This window comes from Acomys russatus, chromosome 31 (genome assembly GCF_903995435.1).
Source record: "Acomys russatus chromosome 31, mAcoRus1.1, whole genome shotgun sequence".
In the NCBI taxonomy this organism is placed as follows: domain Eukaryota; kingdom Metazoa; phylum Chordata; class Mammalia; order Rodentia; family Muridae; genus Acomys; species Acomys russatus.
In genome coordinates, this window is record NC_067167.1 from 3502630 (window position 1) to 3512068 (window position 9439).

Here is a 9439-nt window from a genome sequence, read left to right on the forward strand (position 1 = left end):
AATTACTGAATTTGTAAACCCCACTCAAAACTCTAATAGGCAAGATTTGGGGTATTTTTCCTAGGATCTGATGAAAACTATCATGTCGGCCTTATAACCTGGCTTTCTAAGGTTCCTATAGGCGTGGATGAGTTAGCCCTTTACAGAAAAATAGATAGCAGCTGCCCAAAAGAGCATATAGAAGAACCAGACCATCAGACAGGGTTTCTCTGTGTGGCCTTGGCTGTCCTGGACTCACTTTGTAGACCAGGCTGGCCTCGAACTCACAGTGCTCCGCCTGCCTCTGCCTCCCGAGTGCTGGGATTAAAGGCATGTGCCATGAAGCCCAGCACCAGTCGATGGAATTCTTATATTTTGGTGGTTACAGTCAGGAAAATAGCATTTGCTGCAGGTTCTAAATCAAGTAAATGTCCTCATGTAATTAATGGCACCTTTACAACCAGGCCTTCCAACAGCTGTTACCATTCCTAAGGAATGGCCCCTTATATTGTTAGAATTAATGGTTTGTTTCTATACTCTTGCATCCTCAAGACTGTAAAGGATTTTCTCTCAGCGTACTTCTGATGCTTTGTATAGCCCTCATTCACACCCAACCAACAGAGCTATTTTACTGGAAACTGTCTCCAGAGAAGGTTGTTTCACCCACATTCACCACCAACCTAGATCTTGTGTAAACTCACCCACCTCCAGCTAAACTGTATTTCCTTCAGTCCAGGGCCCCATACACAGCACTGTCTGAATACCCCGAAGAAAAAGGCAGATCCAGGGCAACAGCTGACACCTAAAATGGATATGGCAGGACCTCCAGTTCAAGTGGGAAAGGTGAATGCCATCCCAGCCTAATTAGCCCCCCAAGGCCATAAGCCTCCCCAAAACTGAGGGTGGCAGTGTATCTTTTCCTCCTTTGTTTTGGTTTATGCCATTGCATTGGGTTAAAACAACTGAAATCTGCTCAGGGGACTCTTTGATGTTGGTAGAAGGTCCCTAAACCTCTTCCTGAATCCTAACAGCCCGACCAGCCTTGGCAAAAAACTCCTATCTTTTTTCCAGAAGGAGGAGGAGGAGGGAGGAAGGGGGAAAGGAGAAGGAGGGAGGGAGGAGGAGGAGGACGAGGAGGAGAAACAATTATGAAGCAAGAAGTAAAAACTGCTAGGGTGGTTTTGAGCTCTTAAATTTGCAGTCAGGCTGACATTTTGGGGCAGGGCAGACTCTTGAGCCAGCCAGAAGGCTGCAGGAACATTCTATGGACCACATAGTGCGGGAGTCCAGCTCTGAGTTCAAAGACTCCAAAGACATGTGGCTTTGGTGCAGTGAAGGATATGACCACCAACTTGCTGCTAAGGAGATGATCCTGAATAGTTTGAGCCTTTCAGTCTCTATTTCACTTCAAAATAACAATATACAGTTTTATTTCCTCAAACATGTTCCAAGGCAATCAGATAACAACTCTCTGAAGTGTTTTTTTTTTTTTTATGAGTTTATTTACCATACACTTTATTTTCTTCCAGTGGATACTCAATCTTATAGCCTCATAATTAAGCACTTCTATATAATTATTGTGGGTAGCTATTATGTCTTAGATACTACAAGTTTTTTCCCTGTCTTTTTATCCTACTCAATCATGGCCAAAATTAGAAAATTGATTCTGTTGACTCAAGCACTGCTTGACTCTTGACCAACTTTTTCTATTTTCTAACGACTTGAGGTTTTGGCACAAATGTGCTCCTTGTTCCTGAACTAATATTTTCATGTTCGTGTGTACTCATTGGCTTCCTAAATCCATTCTTGCTAGGACTATTTTCTAAATCACTATACATATGTGCTTTTCTGAGAATCATTATGTGCCTAAAGAGAGTCTTTCTTTTTTTTAAAGATTTATTTATTGTATATGAGTGCTTTATCTGCAGAAGAGAGCATCAGATCTCATTATAGATGGTTGTGAGCCACCATGTGGTTGCTGAGAATTGAACTCAGGACCTCTGGAAGAGCAGGTAGTGCCCTTAACCACTGAGCCATTTCTCCAGCCCCAAAGATTTTATTTATTTATTTATTTATTTATTTATTATTTATACAGTATTCTGCCTGCATGTACCCCTTGTACCCCAGAAGAGGGTACCGGATCTCATTTTAGATGGTTGTGAGCCACCACGTGGTTGCTGGGAATTGAACTCAGGACTTTTGGAAGAATAGACAGTGCTCTTAACCTCTGAGCCATCTCTCCAACCCCAAGAGTCTTTCTTAAAAACTTTCTGGATTCTGAATTACTTTGGGAATCATCATCTCGATATGTCATGTATTTTAATACATCCATCTTAAGATTATTAGACTTTTATTATGTTATTACTATAGTCATTACAAATAATGTAGAAGTAAAAGCTACCAAGAGCATACATAGTGTTATACTAGAGAAAAGGAATCACTCCCAGGAAGGACAGCAGAGGCTGCGGATGCTGTCACACTGTTCCATGCCAGGGGCTTCTCCTCAGGTGCATCCCACAAGAACCATCCACAAAGCACTCAGATGCGGCTCCCTGGACCAAAACCATGGTAGCCACCATCTCCCCTTTTTTATTTTTTAATTGTAACTCTCAAAGATCTAGGGTAGCTGAATGAAGATCAATCTTTATATGGTGGACAAAGACTGAAAAGAGAAAGAAATTAGAAAAACAACACCTAGAGTAAAAGCGTGTGTATGTGTGTATATATATATATATATGCATATATGCGTATATAAATGTGTGTATATATCCAAAGTTCTACCAAAAGAAACATGCCTAGTAATATATTTTTGAAGACAAGAAAGAACTTCTTCTGCTGATGTTCTTTGCAAATGAACATGTGAAATAACAGATATTTGGTCTTGTAAAGTGTGTATATATAATTTTACATGTGTATTATTCCAAATACCTTTAATATGAGCCTGGGTCTAATTTCAAGTACATTGAGAGCCATGATATGGCAAAGGAGTAATTCAAACCTATTTATACTTAGAATGGCATGCCACAGTAGTTCTCATGAACATAAAATATTGCTTCTCCTAAAACATTAATTCTATCTTCTAATCATTTATCCATAGACTTTTGAGTAAATAAAGCCAAAGACACATTTTGTTTTTTGAGACAGGGTTTCTCTGTGTAGCCTTGGCTGGCCTGGACTCACTTTGTAGACCAGGCTGGCCTCGAACTCACAACGATCTGCCTGCCTCTGCCACCCAAGTACTGCAATTAAAGGCGTGCGCCACCAGCGCCTAGCCAAAGACACTTTTTTAAAATGGGAATTTATATGATGTACAGTATGTACTTATGGACTAGTGTAGTAGCAGAAGCTGCCACAGGACCTATAATAGCTATTAAAGCAGTAATGCCAAAAATAAGAGCAGAAACAAAATGTTTAAATCTTGAAAGAGCAGAAAACAATTGATCTAAAGCATACATTGCAGGATCAATATACCATGGTTGAGTTATATTAACAGGAAGTAAAACAGAAGGTGGCTGACGAACAATTGCAAAAGAACCAGGGCCCCAGCCGGGCGTGGTGGTGCACGCCTTTAATCCCAGCACTCAGGAGGCAGAGGCAGGCAGATCGCTGTAAGTTTGAGGCCAGCCTGGACTACAAAGCAAGTCTAGAACAGCCAAGGCTACACAGAGAAACCCTGTCTCGAAAAAACCAAAAAAAAAAAAAAAAAAAAAAGAACCAGGGCCCCAAGAACTATCAATGCAATTGGTAATAACACAATTCTTGCAGGTTATATTTTCAAGGGACCTGAACAGTAACCACAAATGACCCTGGTATCCTTTAGCTATGGCAAAAGGGGCCACAACACAAGCTTCAAGGCCTGAAATAGTTGGGTTCACCTGAATGGGCCTATTAGACATTGCAGAATTAGTAGCAGCAAATAGTTTGTAAAGATGTCTTTGTGGAATATACTTGTAAGATATTTTAGTAGTAAAAATAGGGGTTATTAAGCCAGGTGTGGTGGCGCACGCCTTTAATCCCAGCACTTGGAAGGCAGAGGCAGGTGGATCGCTGTGAGTTCGAGGCCACGCTGGTCTACAAAGCAAGTTCAGGACAGCCAAGGCTACACAGAGAAACCCTGTCTCAAAAATCCAAAATAAAGGGCTGGAGAGATGGCTCAGAGGTTTAAGAGCACTGTCTGCTCCTCCAAAGGCCCTGAGTTCAATTCCCAGTAACCACATGGTGGCTCACAACCATCTATAATAAAATCTGGTGCCCTCTTCTGGCCTGCAGGTGTACATTCAGGCAAAACATTGCATACACAATAAATAAATCTTAAAAAAAAAAAAATCCAAAATAAAAAATAGGGGTTATCCATCTTCGTGAAAGAAAATGACCCACATAGTGAAGTGTATCTGGAAATGTATTGGACCAGATAAACTGCTGTCTAGTGGTACTTAATGTATATTTGTAGGCAGGAACTAAAAGTGACCAACCTACTATAAAATTAGAAAAATTATAACCCAAATAGAAAATTCCATTTGTAGGGAATTTAGGGGTTAGCCAGGAAGGAAAAGCATTTCCAGGATTAACACTTTCCCATTTATATTCAAATTGTTCGACAGGTAAACAACACTTAAGAGGGTAAGGAGGCTCGCATCAAGAAATAAGACGTATTTCCGGTTCATATGCATCGACAATAGAAACAAAGCTCAAAGTCCATAGGCAAAGATATTGATCTTTAAGTTCTCTAGCTTTAAAATCTCATTAAACAGAATCAGCAAGAAAAATGTGATGATCTAAACTAGCACGGCCAGACTGAGGTGTGATTCCCGACGTGCCTGAGGTGTGATTCCCGACGTGCCTGAGGTGTGATTCCCGACGTGCCTGAGGTGTGATTCCCAACGTAGAGAAGCAAATAGGTAGATAGTCAGCCCGGCCAGAATAATTTACAGGCGAGGAGATCTTACTGTAGACAAAAGTCTCTGTATTCCCTCCATCAAATCAAAAATCATAGCTGGGCGTGGTGGCGCATGCCTTTAATCCCAGCACTCCGGAGACAGAGGCAGGCGGATCACTGTGAGTTCGAGGCCAGCCTGGTCTACAAAGCGAGTCCAGGACAGGCAAGCATACACAGAGAGACCCTGTCTCAAAAGAAAACAAGACAAAACAAACAACTCAGAATCATTTACCACAACTTTAACCTCCTCACAATTCCATGTGGCTGGATGAAACAAAGGTGGGTCAGGTACAGAGGTCCGAACCAAATCCCGAGCTGCACGAGGGGAGGGGACAGGAAACAGTACCTCAACTGTAAGCAAAGCAACCATGGCCACAAAAAAAAAAAAAAAGAGAGAGAGAGAAGGTGTTCCCAGATGACCGTTAAACATGAAGAGGATCCTGTGCCTTAGATGACAGGGCTTTAATTTGACCCCAGGAAGGCAGAGGAGAATAATAAGTTGAGGCGCCACCACGGTGCTGCCGCTGAGTTGGAAGATTGTTTAGAAGATCAGCTAACGGGCTGGAGAGATGGCTCAGAGGTTAAGAGCACCACCTGCTTTTCCATGAGTTCAATTCCCAGCAACCACATGGTGGCTCACAACCATCTATAATGAGATCTGGTGGCTTCTTCTGGTGTACATGCAGGCAAAACACTGTATACATAATAAATAAATAAATCTTTAGAAGAAGAAGAAGGAGGAGAAGGAGGAGGAGGAGGAGGAGGAGAAGAAGAAGAAGGAGAAGAAGAAGAAGAAGAAGAAGAAGAAGAAGAGGAGAAGGGAAGAGAAAGAAGAAGAGAGAGGAGAGAGGAGGAGAGAGGAGAGGAAGAAGAAGAAGAAGAGAATGATCAGCTAACACTGATGAAGATGGGTCCAGATCTTCCTCGTCTCCTTTTGTATTGGTAGAGGAGGCTGAAGTCCGGGAGGGTAAGGTTTTACTGATGAGAGGCAACGTTTCCTTCTTGGAGGAGGAGGAGGAGGAGGAGGAGGCGACATGTAGCTCAACATATGGCAGAATCTCCCCTCCAGTTTCAAATTGCCACCTCAAACACCCCCCTGGACAGGTGGGATATGTGTCACTCCTCCCTGCCTGGCCTGGCATTCTTACAACGGGAAAGTCTTTTCTGGAATGAACGCCTCCAGCCTGGTTGGGTGGAACAGAGGCCTCTGTCAGGGAAGGAACTGGAAGTCTCACAAAACTAATAAAAGAGCAGCTTCTTCTTGAACAAACTCACAGTCCGTGGAATATCCCTGTGTTCACTATAGAAAGAGCTCGTGGGGGGGGGGGGGGGGGAGGGTGGATACTGCTACAAGGACCTAAGGGAAGTGAATGAAACCCTGTGAGTCTAGGGTTCTCCCCAAAGAGGGCTGTCCCAGGTCGCAGCCATCCCTTTGTGGTCAAAAGATATCAAAGAAAGCTTTTTTTTTTTCTATGCCTTTCCCCCCTCAGGACTGTGAACTCTTTGTTTTTCAGTAACCCCCATTAATAATGCTGGACCATATGAACGGACAGTTCTTCCTAAGGGAATGCCTAACAGTCCCGCCCCCTCTCTGGCAGGAGGTTGTGGCCAAAGCATTAAAACTTTACTTAGAGAGAGAACTCAAGATATACTACTATATCCTGGTACGGGGTGTTCCTCCACTATCCTCTCCCAACTTAAAAATCTATTAATACACCCCTATAGTTTCTAGGATTCAAAATAACCCCTCCAAAAAAATACATCCTATTCAACCCATCACATTCTTGGCAACAGAAATTTCCCTCCCCTCAATAGGCCCTCTTCAAACCATTTCCTTCCTTCCCTCAAAACTTAACTGTCACCTCACCTCCCTCTAAAGCATTCTGGGTAACCTTAGCTGGCTTTGACCTTCAATCGACCTTACCCCAGGCACTTTACAGATTCTATTTGACCTCTTAAAGGGAAAGTCACCCCCAATAAGAAGAAGTGTTTTACTGAAAACTATCACTGGAGAAAGCGGTTTCTCCTGCACTCAAAGCTGATCAAGATCCTTCCTACACCACCCGCCCCTGGCTAAGCTTGCTTCCCTCCCATCCAGCACCCAGCGATTATTGGTGCCTGAACACCCCAAAGAGAAAAGCAGACTCAGGGAACAGCAAGTGTGTCTTCTCTTAATTTATCTGAACCAATGAAAAGGTATCATTGAGGGGGCTGGAGAGATGGCTCAGAGGTTAAGAGCGCTGGCTGCTCTTCTGAAGGTCTCGAGTTCAATTCCCAGCACCCACATGGTGGCTTACAACCACTTGTAATGATATCTGGTGCCTCCTTGTGGTGGGCAGGCACATGTATGGACAGAATACTGTATAAAGTATAAATAAATCTTTAAAAAAATATCATTGAGAAGGTTTACCTTACGGAATGGCAAATAGTCCAATTATTGGTTGCTACTACTTTGAAGTGAGCTAGAGATTTGTTTCCTCTTGCTTTTATTACACATCATATGGATACTCTGCTTTGTGCTGAAAATAATAAAATACTACAAGATTTATTTGCTAAAGTGAAAATCGGATTAACTCACTATGAGTTGACCATAGCACCAAATAAAATTAAACATATTACTCCAATCATCTAAGAAAGTTGATAAAAGCCTTCAGCAATCATTTTTCAAACGGTGGAGATTAGAAGATACAACTCAGCCGGGCGGTGGTGGCGCACGCCTTTAATCCCAGCACTCAGGAGGCAGAGGCAGGTGGATCTTCGTGAGTTCATGAGGTCTACAAAGTGAGTCCAGGACAGCCAATGCTACACAGAGAAACCGTCTTGAAAAAACAAAACAAAAGAAAATACAACTTAAAAACTCTAGATGATTTCCCAAAAATAAAGATGCTAGAAGACTTGAATTGGGTTAGACAAACATTAAAAATTCCCACAGCACAACTACAACCGTTATTTGATGGTTTTGTTTGTTTTCAAGACAGGGTTTCTCTGTGTAGCCTTGGCCGCCCTGGAATTAGCTCTGTAGACCAGGCTGGCCTTAAACTCAGAGATCCACCTGCCTCTGCCTCCCGAGTGCTGGGATTAAGGGCGTGCGCCACCATGCCCGGCTCTACAGATCTTATAAAAGATGCCTCACTGATTTTCACCTAGCCTGGTTCCTCAGTACAAAACATGGAATTACACATGATTTACATGTTATCCTCAATTTGTAAACTTACATCCTGGCTTACAGTGTGCGGTCCTGGCAGTGCAATGGCTACAAAGAGTGTGGATTACTTCATCAGGAACGTCTGTTAACGGTTTACTACAATTAATTCAACAGAATTGCAGATGGAAGAGAATCTTCTTTATTTTGGCCACATTAGGTCACATTCTAATCTTCCAGAGCCTCTGTTTGAAGGAAATGCAAAGGCAGATTCCTTCCCTCCTTCCCCGTGCCCCGCAGGTCCTGGAGTCACGTCACTTTGTAAACCAGGCTGGCCTTGAACTCACAGCGATCCACCAGCGAGTGCTGGGATTAAAGGTGTGCGCCACCACACCCGTCAGCAGATTCCTTTTCTAACACCTTCTCTTTTCCCAGGAACTAACAACCTAAAGGAAGCACGAGAATCCGATACAAGCTTTCGACAAAGTGCTTCTGCATTGAAAAACATGGTTAGCCGGGCGGAGAGGCAGAGGCAGGCGGATCTCTGAGTTCGAGGCCAGCCTGGTCTACAGAGGGAGTCCAGGACAGCCAGGGCTACACAGAGAGACCCTGTCTCAAAAAAAAAATGGTTTTCACTAATAAAAATACAGGCTCACTTGACAGTTAAGGAATGCCCTTCATGTGTAAACTTTAATATAATGCCTCTCCCCTCTTGTGACTCAGCGAGGATTATTGCAAAATAATAATAAAACCATATTTGGCGCACGGATGTTACTCATGCTTCTGCTTTGGGCACTGAAAGATGTTCATATCACTGTGAGCAGTTCTTGGATGTTTGCTTTTGCTGTTTCTCTACCAAAAGAGGCAGTTAAGGATGCTATTACCTTTTTGCTCAGAGCTTTTAATGTTTTAGGCCTTTAAAATATTAGAAACTGACAATGCCCCTGCATACATTGTCAAGCCTTTTCAGGAATTTTGCAAAAGTTGGCTATATTCCCTATCACAGGCATCCCATATAAACCTCAGGGTCAATCTCTAGTGGAAAAAGCTAATGGACAACTTAAACATTATTGAAAAATAAAGGAGGGGAGAAGAGTAATATGGCTTCCTCACAGTATTTTATCATGTATTTTATATATATATATATCCATTTTTTAATATTTGGACAAGGATGGCCTCATTGCTGCAGAGTCTTTTTTAGCCCCTTCCTCAACATTCAAGGTCACCATCCTTTGGAGAGATGTTATGTCAGATTGATGGAACGGCATGAATCCAGTAATGCACTAGAGCCTCTGTGTTTTTCCTCAGGGTCCTGAAAAGCCCTGTGGATACCTGAAAGACTGACTCCACCCACGGAAGGTGAATGAAGAGCTTCCAACGTG